Source organism: Phoca vitulina, unplaced genomic scaffold (assembly GCF_004348235.1).
Source record: "Phoca vitulina isolate PV1807 unplaced genomic scaffold, GSC_HSeal_1.0 scaffold123, whole genome shotgun sequence".
In the NCBI taxonomy this organism is placed as follows: Eukaryota; Metazoa; Chordata; class Mammalia; order Carnivora; family Phocidae; genus Phoca; species Phoca vitulina.
Genome location: NW_022589826.1, coordinates 639,741 through 653,012, shown reverse-complemented (window position 1 = coordinate 653,012; position 13,272 = coordinate 639,741). Strand labels below are relative to the sequence as shown.

General features: G+C 41.3%; 1 non-coding gene across 1 annotated transcript; it reads left to right on the top strand.

The window, feature by feature from the left end:
- The first annotated feature begins 1,279 nt into the window (after window positions 1–1,279).
- On the top strand, window positions 1,280–1,352 carry TRNAK-UUU. The gene has a single exon. It is a non-coding gene; the product is annotated as a tRNA-Lys (tRNA).
- The last annotated feature ends 11,920 nt before the right edge of the window (window positions 1,353–13,272 follow it).

Below are 13,272 nucleotides of genomic sequence, written 5' to 3'. Positions count from 1 at the left end.
CCGCGTGTGCAGCCAGGTGCGCCGTGCGCCCGGAGCGCGTCTGCAGCCAGACCCGGGGCGCCGAGGGCCACGCTCTCCGCCTTCGGCCTCCTTGTGTGGTAGTCACGCGGGGATGCACAGAAATTTATACTACTGAGAAGCTCCCCAGATTGAAAATCTGGCAGGTCCGGGAAGCCCAGACCTCGAGGGCTGGGAACCCAGAACCTGGTAGTTTGGACCGCGTAATTGGGCAGGCCTCCCGTAGGAGCAGGCGGGGGGGGGCGGTGAGGCTGGGTGGTTGGGGCGAGGGAGGAGGCCGGCTGGGGCTGCCGCCGGGTGAACTAGAGACCCTGGCCCAGGGGCCTCCACCCAGCCCGGCCCGAAGATGTCGAGAAAGGTTCTGAGTCTCAGGAGAGGAATTTAAGGACAGAGCGCAGCACGGGTGATGAGCGACACAAGCGGGAAGGTTTTTTTTTAAAGCAAAAGTACACTCTCGTGATGTGAGAGCAGGTGAGAGAGAGACGCCGAGATGCGCCCCTGGGGGTTGGGTTTCTACCTTTTATTGACAGTTGCTAACTATATGGCGGAATATTTATTACTTGGGGCTGGAAGCAGGGTTTGCTCACTTGCTCAGGGGTTTCCTGTCGTGGCGCCGCCCTCGTGGGCCTGTCTGGTGGGATCCGGCTTCTCGGCCTCTCGTGGATGCTGCCGGGACAGGCCTCTGACCTTCCCCACAGCCGGCCACGGCCGCCTCCTTGCCGGCCTCCGGGCATCCCGCTAGAGCCTCCCTAACTGCCCACCCTGACACGGTTAGCAGAGTAGGGAGAAGAGAACTTGAATATGGATCTTTAAACGCGAAGAGGATTTGGGTAGATGGGTAGGAGGGACGTGTCCAGCTCTGCATCTTTTCTCTGCATCCCCTAGGTACAAGGAAATACTGGAGTCCCGTGTATTTTAAGGGAGGTGAGACGAAAACTTTCGTCCCACGAGAAGACCCCACTCATTTTTACCCAAACGGTGGAACTTGAGAGCGTCGTGGAGGCTCTTTCCAGACCTGAGCCCTTCGGAGCGCGCCCTGTGCTTGGGTTTTTGAGGGAAGCCCAATTGTTCCACCCCGGAGTCTGGTTGTGGTGGGAGCACTTAGTGAGGGTGGGAGCGGGGTCCGCCGGCTGCTTTGTTTGAGTGTATGAGTTGCGTGTGCAAGTGATTGCTTTCAACATATCCAGGGGGGCAGAACGAAGTCAACAATAGCCTAATACACTTACCTTTACTGGGCTGTCAGAGGAAGTCGAGCACATGAGCCCGGATAGCTCAGTTGGCAGAGCATCAGACTTTTAATCTGAGGGTCCAGGGTTCAAGTCCCTGTTCGGGCGTGGAGGTCGCTCTTTTTTTTTTTCTTCCTATATTCTCAGGTCCAAAAAAGTGTTAACGGTACTTCCCTCCCTGGTCAAGGGGATTGGATCCTGGCACGGAGAGTGGGTACTCTGTCTTTGCTTGTGTAAGAGGGAGGTGCCTTTTACCATATGAAAAGAATGTTCTCCGGCTTGTTGGAAGGTTGCTCTATTTCCTCCAGAAGGGGAGAGGAACTTGGATTTGAACCTGATTAATTTAAGATACCTACACATTTAAGATGCAGTCTTGTGAAAATATTTGACAACCACAGCGATCCCTGAAAACTGCTATTCTGTAAGAATCTCTGATTCTAAGATTTTCTTTAAAAATTATTATTAATTATGGGGCGCCTGGGTGGCTCAGTCATTAAGCGTTTGCCTTTGGCTCAGGTCATGATCCCAGGGTCCCTGGATCGAGCCCCGCATCGAGCCCCGCATCGGGCTCCCTGCTCAGTGGGGAGTCAGCTTCTCCCTTTCCTACTCCCCCTGCTTTTGTTCCCTTTCTCTGTCAAATAAATAAATAAAATATTAAAAAATATTAATTATGTAGCTACAGGGGAGAGGGACAGTACATAGAGTGAGAATTGAGAAGGGTTCATGGTGATTTAAAGATTGGGAACGCATTAATTGTATTCATGGAAAACCCTGTTGTGAGCTAGAGTGATCTTGGGCTCTGGATTCATTCTAGGTAGCATAATGCTTCTGAACTTCCTTAGAAATCCCAGGAAGTGCCTAGAAATCGAGGCAAGGTTATTGCTATCTCCTCTTTGCCTTCCTCTGCCCATAAGAGACAGTTGTTCGTGTTCCCAGAAGTCCCCTGCAGTCGATGGTGAACTTCTGAGGATCTTGTTTGTCTGCAGGGCTTGTCTCTCAGTTGTCTCATCAGGCTGCGAGACTCTGAGGAAGAGAGAGGCGTGAGCTGAGGGAGATGGGCTGTTTTAACTTGGTTCTGTGTCCTGGTGCAAAGCGCAACTAGGCTCGTGCCCAGCGTTCCTGGTAAGTCATTACTCTGCACCTCGGCTGCAGCTGGTCCCTGAGTGGGCTGTTGTACATTCCTGACATGGAGGGGTTCCTCTCCACTTACTTCCAGCTAGACCTCAAACATTTTCCCTGAATTTTTGTGGCAGTGTCCAAACTTTCTTTGCCAATGTTACTGAAACATCTACTCAATGGAAGGCTGTGGGATTAACTCTTAAGTTACAGAATTTTTTGAGAAACTGAGGAACTCATTTTAATCAGAAGACAGAACACACCCATGACCAATATACTCTATTCAGAAAACGCCCAAATGTGGGGCGCCTACGTGGTGCAGCCGGTGAAGTGTCCAACTCTTGGTTTCAGTTCAGGTCATCATCTCAGGGTCCTGGAAATGAGCCCTGCATTGGGCTCTGTGCTCAGTGTGGAGTCTGCTTGAGATTCTCTCTCTCCATCTCCTTCTGCCCTTCCTGCTCGTGCTGTCCAAAACAAATAAATAAAATCTTAAAAAAGAAAACCCCCAAACATAAAGCGTATGTCTAACCCATCTATGTCCTGAGGGAAAACAGAAGCCTTTGTGCCTTTTTGGAAGGAGTCCAGGCCCATTGAAGGCATTCAAATATTTGTTTAATGATGTTCCCGCTTTCCCTTAGGATCTTTGACTGACAAATCCCCACTATGACATCACAGGTCAATTGTCAGAAGTTAAATCAAGTAACTTTTTTCATTTCTGCTATTTGGAGTAAAGAAGTACCAGAAAGAACAGAGTAATCATGAGGGACTGAGGTAGAGGAATACAAGGCCTTTTCAGTTAGGACACATGGTCATCCTGTGCCAGAATGTTCTCACTTCCCTTTTGTAAGGGCGAGTGGAAGAAGAACTCTCTGTTACTTGCCTGTCCAATCCAATTTTCTCAGGGATCCCTTATAATACATCAATATCAAAGTGAAGACATAAAACACTTTTTTTAAAAAAGATTTTTTTTAAAAATTTATTTGACAGAGAGAGACACAGCGAGAGAGGGAACACAAGCAGGGGGAGTGGGAGAGGGAGAAGCAGGCTTCCCGCCGAGCAGAGAGCCTAACATGGGACTCGATCCCAGGACCCTGGGACCATGACCTGAGCCAAAGGCAGACGCCCAACGACTGAGCCACCCAGGCGCCCTATAAAATGCCTTCAATATTAAAGGAAGAAATAAAACACTTTCTAATAGTAATTGGGAGGAAATATAGGGGAAACCTGAAAACTATTTTATTCAAGTAATGAGCTGGGAGAGGACAGAAGGTAATATGGTTCTTCAGGTTGCTCTTGCCTAAATCAGTAGCCGTGCAGATGAGACTTGAGGTGGAGAAATCTGAGGCAGGAACTAAGTGTGTCATAAGAAATCATATTTGTTTATCTTCTTCGTGGTCATTAACTCAAGGATTACTTTCTCATTGGACTTATTTGGGAAAATATTTCAGAATCTGTCTTCTCCTTATTTACCAGTTACAGGAAAATACATATATAACATTACATATGATATTTAAGTGACATCTGCACACACATACACACACATGGTCGCCCGTCGTGCATTCACAGGCTGCCCGTGGAGTATCTGATTTTAACAGTAGCCAAGAGTAAATACTGAACTCAAGACTGAAATAAGATTTTGTTTTACTTTAGAGACTATATTATCCAGTACTTTATAATGCTATCATAGAAGCTAAAATTCACTTCTTAAAATTGATCTTCATTCCCGTTGTTACACATGCCATCATAGAAAAATAGCAAGGGAAGAAAAATTTTTAGTGTGATAAATTATATGCTTTAAAAACCGTAGTCATTCTTACTTGGAAGAATAATTTGTCTGGATAATGTCAGGAGCAACAGGAATGACATAAGAAAAAAGAGACATCATATCAGAAAAATATTACATTATCTTCTTTTTTTTTTTTTTTTAAGATTTTATTTATTTGAAAGAGAGAGACACAGCCAGAGAGGGAACACAAGCAGGGGGAGTGGGAGAGGGAGAAGCAGGCTTCCTGCAGAGCAGGGAGCCAGACGTGGGGCTCGATCCCAGGACCCTGAGATCATGACCTGAGCCGAAGGCAGACGCCCAACGACTGAGCCACCCAGGCGCCCCTTACATTATCTTCTGATAATACAATTACATTTATATTACATTTATGTTCTGATAATACAGTTTGCTATATCAAGAGATAGAAGCAGCTAAAAACCCATATAAAAGAAAGTTAATACAAAGACTAAGCAGGAAATAAATATATGCCAGTGTATTAGTTATCTATTGTTGCATAATAAATTACCCCATCTTTTACGACCTGGTCTCTCAAATTGTACAGTTATTCTGCCTCGTTCCAATCATTAGAAGAGAATCATTAAGTCCAGTGTTCAAGGGAAGGGAAATTAGTTTCCTTTTCTTGAAGGGAAGAGTATTAAATATTTTGTACACATTTATTTATTTACTTATGTACAAGATTTTGCTTATTTATTTGACAGAGAGAGACACAGTGAGAGAGGGAACACAAGCAGGGGGAGTGGGAAAGGGAGAAGCAGGGAGCCTGATGCTGGGCTCCATCCCAGGACCCTGGGATCATGACCTGAGCAGAAGGCAGATGGACAACAGCTGAGCCACCCAGGCGCCCCTTTTGTATACATTTTTAAAACACCATGACAGGCAGTGATCAATTAGAAGGAAATATAGGGGAAATAGATATTTGTAATTGTAATAAAAGTATAAACTAATAATAAGTTAAACTAAAAGTACATCAGTTATATAAAGAAAGCCACATCTTTTTTGGAGGGTGGGGAGGGACAGAGAGAATCTTAAGCAGGCTCCACGCCCAGTGTGGAGCCCATCATAGGCTCGATCCCAGGACCCTGAGATCATGACCTGAACTGAAATCAAGAGTCAGACGCCTAACTGACTGAGCCACCCAGGTGCCCCCAAAAGCAACATTATCTTAATGAGGGGCTTATATATCTATCTTAGTGCATGGAGGGAATATCCTGTTCCTAGGTCAGAATGCTTAGTATTTTCAAATATCAGTTCTCCCCATATTAGCCTATAAATCAAAAATTCCTTCCTCAAAATTCAGATGTAATTAGTTTGAATATTGAAAAAAATGTCAGACTGGTAAGAGACGGTTTGCCTTAGTAGATATTAAACATATTATAAATCTAGAATAATTAAACCAAAATGGAAATGAATCAGGAATAGACAGAAAGATCAGTGATATTGCTAAAAGTATATGGGACTAAATATACATAAACTCTTAGCTTAAAATAAAAAATAAGGGGTGCCGGGGAGGGTCTCTCTGCTCAGTGGGGAGCCTGCTTCTACCTCTCCCTCTGCCCCTCCCCATGAGCCGCTCATGCTCTCTCTTGCTTTGCTCTCTCTCAAATAAATAAATAAAATCTTAAAAAAGGAAAATGAAAAATAAGACATATACTCTGGAGTCCCTTATCCTGGGTTCAAATCCCAGCTCTGCCATTTACTAGTCATATGGATTTGGAGAGAATATTTAGTCTCTCATTTTCTGGGCAGTTAAATGAGGATAATAAGAGTATCTACTGCATAAGATCTTTATGAAGGTTAAATAAGTTAACACAAGGATAAAATAATAAAAAGATTGTAAACCCAGAGCCCAATGATCCCCAGTGGAGTCTATGGATAGATTTCAGGGGCTTAAGAACTTGGATGGGAAAAAATTACAAATTTATATTTACTTACCTCCAACCATAATTTATTATTCCTTTAATGAATATAGGCAGCAACCCACAGAAGTGTGGGCAGCATCCGTGGTTTTGTCATCAAGAGAAATCACAGATGTGGTTTACATTCATTGTGAGTTGAAACTGTGGAAGTCGTAAGACCAACCGTTAAACTGCATGTTACTGAACTTAGCTGACCAACTATGGGCAACTCTCCACCAAACGGTGAGGTCTCCTGTTTTCACGTTGGTGACCCAGGCATCTACACTGCATTCCAGTATTTCTATCACAGTCATTTACTGATCAATATGAAAAGATGGTAATCATCACTGTTCAAGTTTTGCAACACTCAGTGTTTCAAATGAGAATTTTTAATTCTTGGAAGGCAGTGCGGCCCTTTGTAACAAGGATACGCATACTAGCTTGCACTGTGACACAGGAAAGCTCAAACACAAGGGACAGTTGAGACAGCCATTCAGTTGCGTTATGTAAGAATTCCTATTGAAAGATTTTCCAGTGATATGGGTCATTCACATTATTTTCCATTTGTTCGCTGAAGGTCTTTTTTGACTTTAATTCTCCTTGGCTATTTTTGTCTGTGAACAATGACTTGTTTTTTGTTTCCCAATCATTTAAACCTCTTGCTTTTATTTTGCTTTATTGTACTCTTGCTTGTTTGTATTCATTTACTGCTGCAGAGATAAATTTTAGTACATTAATATAATATTATACAACTACTAAAAATGACATTCTAGACATTGAAGATACAGAGGTGAATAAGACAGAGTTCCCAACATGAAGGAACCCACAGGTTTGTGGGCCTGACAGAAAGTACAATTACCTAGATACATTTGAAAAAATATATGACAGTGTATTTCCAGTTTATTAAAAAAATGAAACAAACACATACCCAGACACAGACAGGGAAAAATACCAGAATCACATACAGCAAAACGTTAACAGATTTGAATTTGACGTAGTGGAATCTGTCCTGATTTTTATTTCACCCTTCTTGCTTATCTGCATTTTTCCATATTTTTTTTGCAAAGAACATGTATTTCTTCTAAAATAAGAAAAAAAAAGCTGTAAAAGTTATCCTGAAATCAAATCTTTCTAGAACTCACAGTATGTGTTTGGTCCTTTGCTAGTTAGTCACTGCAAGGAGTTAGTCCTCTGGAAGGAAAGAAACCAGAAACCAAGGCCCACAGCAGTGCCAAGAGGGGGCAGTCTGGAGAATGTGGTCCATCCTAGAGCTCGTGTGATTAATCACTGATTTGCAAAATTGAATGTTAAAGATTATAAAACATCTTGCTCTGTCACCTTGGACAATACATTAAGCAAAAGCATGGTAGTTTTCTTGGGATGCACCGCCCAATATAACGTGACCACAAATGCCAACCATATATAGAATTTAAAATTTCTAATAGTCACATTGAAAAAAGGAGAAACAGGTGAAATGAATAACATTTTATTTAATTCAACATATACAAAATATTATCATTTCAACAAGTAATCCATATAAACATATTGCCTCGATATTTGTTTTACATTCTTTTTTTCTTTTCTTTTTTTTTTAAGCTTTTATTTATTTGGCAGAGAGACAGCGAGAGAGGGAACACAAGCAGGGGGAGTGGGAGAGGGAGAAGCAGGCTCCCTACGGAGCAGGGAGCCCGATGTGGGGCTCGATCCCGGGACCCTGGGATCATGACCTGAGCCAAAGGCAGACACAACGATTGAGCCACCCAGGCGCCCCACATTCTTTTTTTCATACTAAGTCTGAAACTGGTGTATATTTTATACCGACAGCACATCTCAAGTCGGACTGGTCATATTTCAGGTGCTCAGAAGTTCCATGTACCAGGCTATCATATTGGACAGCAGAGTTCTAAGAACTAACACATTTAAACAGAGAGAAGAAAATAAAAAATAAAAATAAATAAAAAAAATAAAATAAACAGAGAGAAGAAAATATATGGAATGTGCAAAGTGCTCACAAATGAAAGCCGATCCATAACTCACATTCAAAATCTGTAGGCAAATTTTTATTCATTTTTGTGAGGCGATCCTTAGGCACTGGTAAATTGCCACGATTTAAAGTTATCTGGGACACCTGGGTGGCTCAGTCAGTTTGGCTCAGGTCATGATCTCAGGGTCCTGGGATCGAACCCCGCGTCGGGCTCCCTGCTCCGTAGGGACCCTGCTTCTCCCTCTCCCTCTGCCGTTCCCTCTGCTTGTGCTCTCTCTCTCTCTCACAAATAAATGGATAAAATCTTTGAAAAAAAAAAAAGTTATCTGAATTCTTTCTGATAAAGTGCTTCATATTTCATATTCTTTTACCATCTTTTTTCTTTCTGGTACCTAAAGACTGATATATTTTTTTTGTGAATGACAAAAGACTGTCTTCTAACCAAATCATTCATTTGCAAAATGGATGGGTTAAGATTTGAAAGGAAAGAGCCGAAAAATAAATAAATAAATAAATAAATAAATAAATAAATAAATAAATAAATAAATAAATAATAAATTAAAAAAAAAAAGAAAGGAAGGAGCCAACTGACTCTCTGCCCATGGTTATTCCCTCCATTACTTCCTGTAGGCAGAAAGCCATATTTAAATTTTCCAAGTCTGTGGCGCTTTTTCCACAACCCTCTGAATCCCTTAGTGTTCCAGAAATTACTTTGTGATCCACTGGGGAGAGAAATTCTTGTGTTCACAAAATCACCTTCAAAATGTTGATAATATATGTTTAAAGCTATTCAAGTATGTATATGCTTTAAAAACAGAATGTGTAACAGTAAAAAGATATATATTTGAAAAGAGATTCAGATACACATATTTGCAACAAAGGAAATTATAAACAAGGGTAAAATTCACATCTGAAAGGAAACTCAGATATACATTTGAAAAGATAGTCACAGTATCTTTTAGGGGAAGAAAACGAGGTAAAGAGGTAGAAACACTTTTTAGTTGGGCTTTAGACTCTGTAATTGGTATAATGTTATTTTGATCATGAGGGAACTTTGTTCTCAGGAGTTCTGCATACATTTGTTCGATCAAACTAGCTAATTGTCATTAACTAGTTAACTAGGCTCAACTATTCTATATCCATACTTTATTTCTGTCCGCTAGATTTATAACTACAAGCCTAGTGAGTTATAATCTTCCATTCTGGGTAAAGATAGGCTGTTTAATAATTGATGTGGCAAAAATCTGGGTATTGATGTGGTTTTGGAATATAGGTGAAGTTTGGTGGCGTGGAGTCCAGAGCCGACAACCAAGAAGGAATTTTTGAGACATCTTTGGTGCAAAATGGTGGTTTTAGTAAAGCACGGAGACAGGACCCGTGGGCAGGAAGAGCTGCTGCCCCGGGGCTGGGAGGGGAGGCTGATTATATACTGAGGCAAAGGGAGGTTTTCAAAAGGACTTTCTTATGCAAAAGAGGACCTACCAGATACCAGGGGCCTTGCCATTGTCAAGTCAAGGTTGTTTTTCCCTCTAGCAAGGCAGTAACATGAAGACAGTTGGGAGATTCCTGGAGGAACGTCACACACGTCCCCCCCAGGAGTGGGGGGTGGGGCAAGGTTGCAGGGTATCAGCTAGCTTTCTGCTCCCTCATCAGTTATGTAGGAAGAAAAAATTGATTCCATATTCCACAACATAAAGCAGGATGAATTCCAAATGGTGTTTCATAAGATTAGGGGCGCCTGGGTGGCTTTGTCGGTTAAGCCGTTAAGCGTCTCTTGATTTTGTCTCAGGGTCTTGGGACCAAGTCCCAGGATGGGTCTCTGCACTTTACTTGGGATTTTCCCTCTCTCTCTGGCCCTCCCCCTGCTTGCCCTTTCTCTCCCTTTATCTCGCTGTATAATAAATAAAATCTTTTTAAAAATCCGGAATTATTTAAAGGCAAATATTGACAAATTTTATTTCAAGAGAACTTCTGAAAGAGTGGTAAGAGTATAGCGAATTTCTCCTTAGTATATTTACCCTTCTCCTACTTTCCAAATTTTATGCAATAGATATGTATTATTGGAATAATCATGGAGTAAAACAAAACCTCCTGTATGACAGAGTAAAAATCCACAAGCAAAGTCAAAGAGAAATCTCAGGCTAGGAAAATAGAATTGCTATTCATATCACCAGAAGGATTCCCCGTGTCACTCAGTGTAGGCTTGATCAGAGTGTAAGAGAAAACAGCCACAAAATCTCAGTGACTTAACAATAAAAACTTATTCTTAGCACATGACATTTTTTTCCTCACTGGTTGGCTGATGGCTTTCCTCTCCAGTATTCTCAATCTGGGATTTAGGACGATAAAGTAGCGTAGGGGAGGGAAACAGTCTTTTTCTTCTACCTAGTTTAAATGCATTGCCTGGGACCCTGCAAATTAAACTGACAAAAACCAGATTAACCGGAGGAAACTTGAACAGAAGTTTACTAATGCATGCAGTCACATGGGAGTACTTCATGATGAGTAACTAAAAGCGGTAGCTCAAACTTGGGCTTATATAGCATCTTAGCAAAGAACAATGAATTTGTAGAGAAGTGACAAAATAAAGGACAAGGGCTTTGGACTTTCAAGGGCAGCTAACTGCGGGAAGGTAAATACATGGGGGAAACCAATGGAGTGAGGCTTGTCTGTGCGAATCCATCTCAGCACCAGCTTTCTACTTCTTCGTGGCCATAAAACCTCCCCAGGAGAGGGAATTTGTGACAGTCCTCATTTCTCAGAAGGTTTTGCTTTTACTTGGATAAAGGAAGTTCTGGAAAAGCTTCTTTTTGCATCTGTTGATTCTCATTTGCCTCCAACTCAAAATAACCATTTTGCCAAAGTGACATATTTTGGGGTAGCGTATTTTAGCTTCTTTTTTTTTTTTTTTTGGAGATAACAGGCTGCTGTTTATTGAGTGTTTACTATGTACCAGACACCTTCTTGGATACCTTCATCTGTTTTCTTGTCAATGGACATTTCAGTCATTTCCATTTTTTTTAAATTTTTTTATTGTTATGTTAATCCCCATACATTACATCATTAGTTTTAGATATAGTGTTCCATGATTCATTGTTTGTGCATAACACCCAGTGCTCCATGCAGAACATGCCCTCCTCAATACCCATCACCAGGCTAACCCATCCTCCCACCCCCCTGTATTTTAGCTTCTACCTAGAATGTTGTCAGTTGCTATTTCAGAGGGAAAGCGAGCACTGCAAGAATTATGAAAGTGAGCTCTAAAGAATTATGCACATGCCTTTTAAAGTTCAAGTGAGAAGCCACATGCTTTTGGGGTGGAAAAAAAAAATGGTCACACCTAACTTAAAGGGAGCAGAAAAACATGTTCAGAGCATGTATCCAGAAATGGAGAAGGGACATATTTGGGAAAATACCAATTACTATGCTCCTATACATATAAAAGGAACCTACAGATCGATCAGAAAAATTTCAAAAATTTAGCAGAAAATTTGGCAAATATGAAAAGATGGTTCACAGAAGGAAAATAGAAATGGGTCTTAAATATATGAAATGTATGAAAAGATGCCTGAACTCATTCATAGGAACAGAATTGCACATCAAAGCTACTCTGATTATGAGGAAAATTGGTAATGAGTTCATAATTAATAAAACTGAGAATGGATATGTGGAAATTCATAACAGTATTCCTTTTGTTTTCATATATGTTAAGATGTTCTACAATAAAAAGGAAAAGGAAAAATTACTCTGAAAGAAATAGAAGATCTGAATAAATCTATGTTAAAGAAATTGAATCAATAAGCAGTAACTTTCCAAAACAGAAAGCACTGAGACCAGATGGGTTCACTGGGGAATCTACCAAACATTTAAAGAAGAAATTATACCAGTTCTCAACAATCTCTTTCAATAGATAGAAGCATCAGGAATAATCTCATGAGGCCAGCTTTATCCTAACACCAAAACCAAAGACATTCCCAATAAAGGAAACTAGAGACCAATATCTCTCATGAACATAAATGCAAAAATCCTCAAAAAATCGCAAATCAAATCCAACAATGTATAAAAAAAGAGTTATACATCATGCCCAAGTGGGATTTACTGCAGGTATGGGAGGCTAGTTCAACATTTGAAAATCAGTTGATGTGATCCATTATATCAACAGGCTAAAGAGAAATCATATGACCATATCAATAGATGCAGAAAAGCATTTGACAAAATCCAACTCTCATTTATTATAAAAACTCTAAGCAAACTCAGAATAGAAGGGAGTGTCCTCAGCCTGATAAAGAATATGTTATCTACAAAAATCCTACAGCTAACTGCTAATGGTGAGAAACGGGAGGCTTCTGGCTAAGATCAGGAGTAAAGCAAGGATGTCCCCTCCACCACTCCTTCTCAATATCATTGGAAGTACTAGCTGATTTAATAAGACAAAAGAGAAGAAATCAAGGGTATACAGAAAGAAGGAACACATACCTGGATAGCTCATTATCACCTAGAGGTCATGGTTTGCATTATGTTCACTTTGGTGTTGTACATTCTGTGGGTTCTGACAAATGTATCAGGGCATGGATCCACCATTAATAGTATCACGTTTAATGGCTTATTTCGGCAATAAATCAGAGTTGCTGTCCTTCCACACCCTCCCCAGCACCTGGTGCTCTTGGTATTCTGGGTTTTGACCATCCCGATAGGTGTGTCCTGGTATCTCATTATTTTAATTTGCATTTCCCTGATGACTTTTGGTGTGGCCCATCTTTTCATACACCTATTTGGCATCTGTGTATCTTTGGTGAGAGTCTGTTAAGGTATTTTTGTCTGTTTTTTAAATCAGTTGTTTGTTTTCTTACTGTTGAGTTTTAAGAGTTCTTTGTATATTTTGGATACCATTCTGTTATCAAATCTGTGCCTTGCAAATATTTCTCCCAGTCTTTGGCTTGTCTTCTTACTGTCTTGAGAATGTCCTTCTCAGAGCAGAAGTTTTTAATTTTAATGAAGTTCGACTTATCAATGACTTTTTTTTTTCTTTTTATGGATCGTGTGCCTTTGGTGCTGTCATTTTTACTTCTGCACAGCTGCTCTCTCCTGTATGACTTCGGTGCCTGCCCCGGGGTCTGAGGTGGTCAACCTTCCAGTGGATGGCGGCTGTAGGGAGGCTCGCATGGGCCGGTGGGGGCTTCCGTCGGCGCGGACTCGCGGGGTCTCGGGTGGGCCGGTGCCGGCTTCCCTCGGCGCGGACTCGCGGGG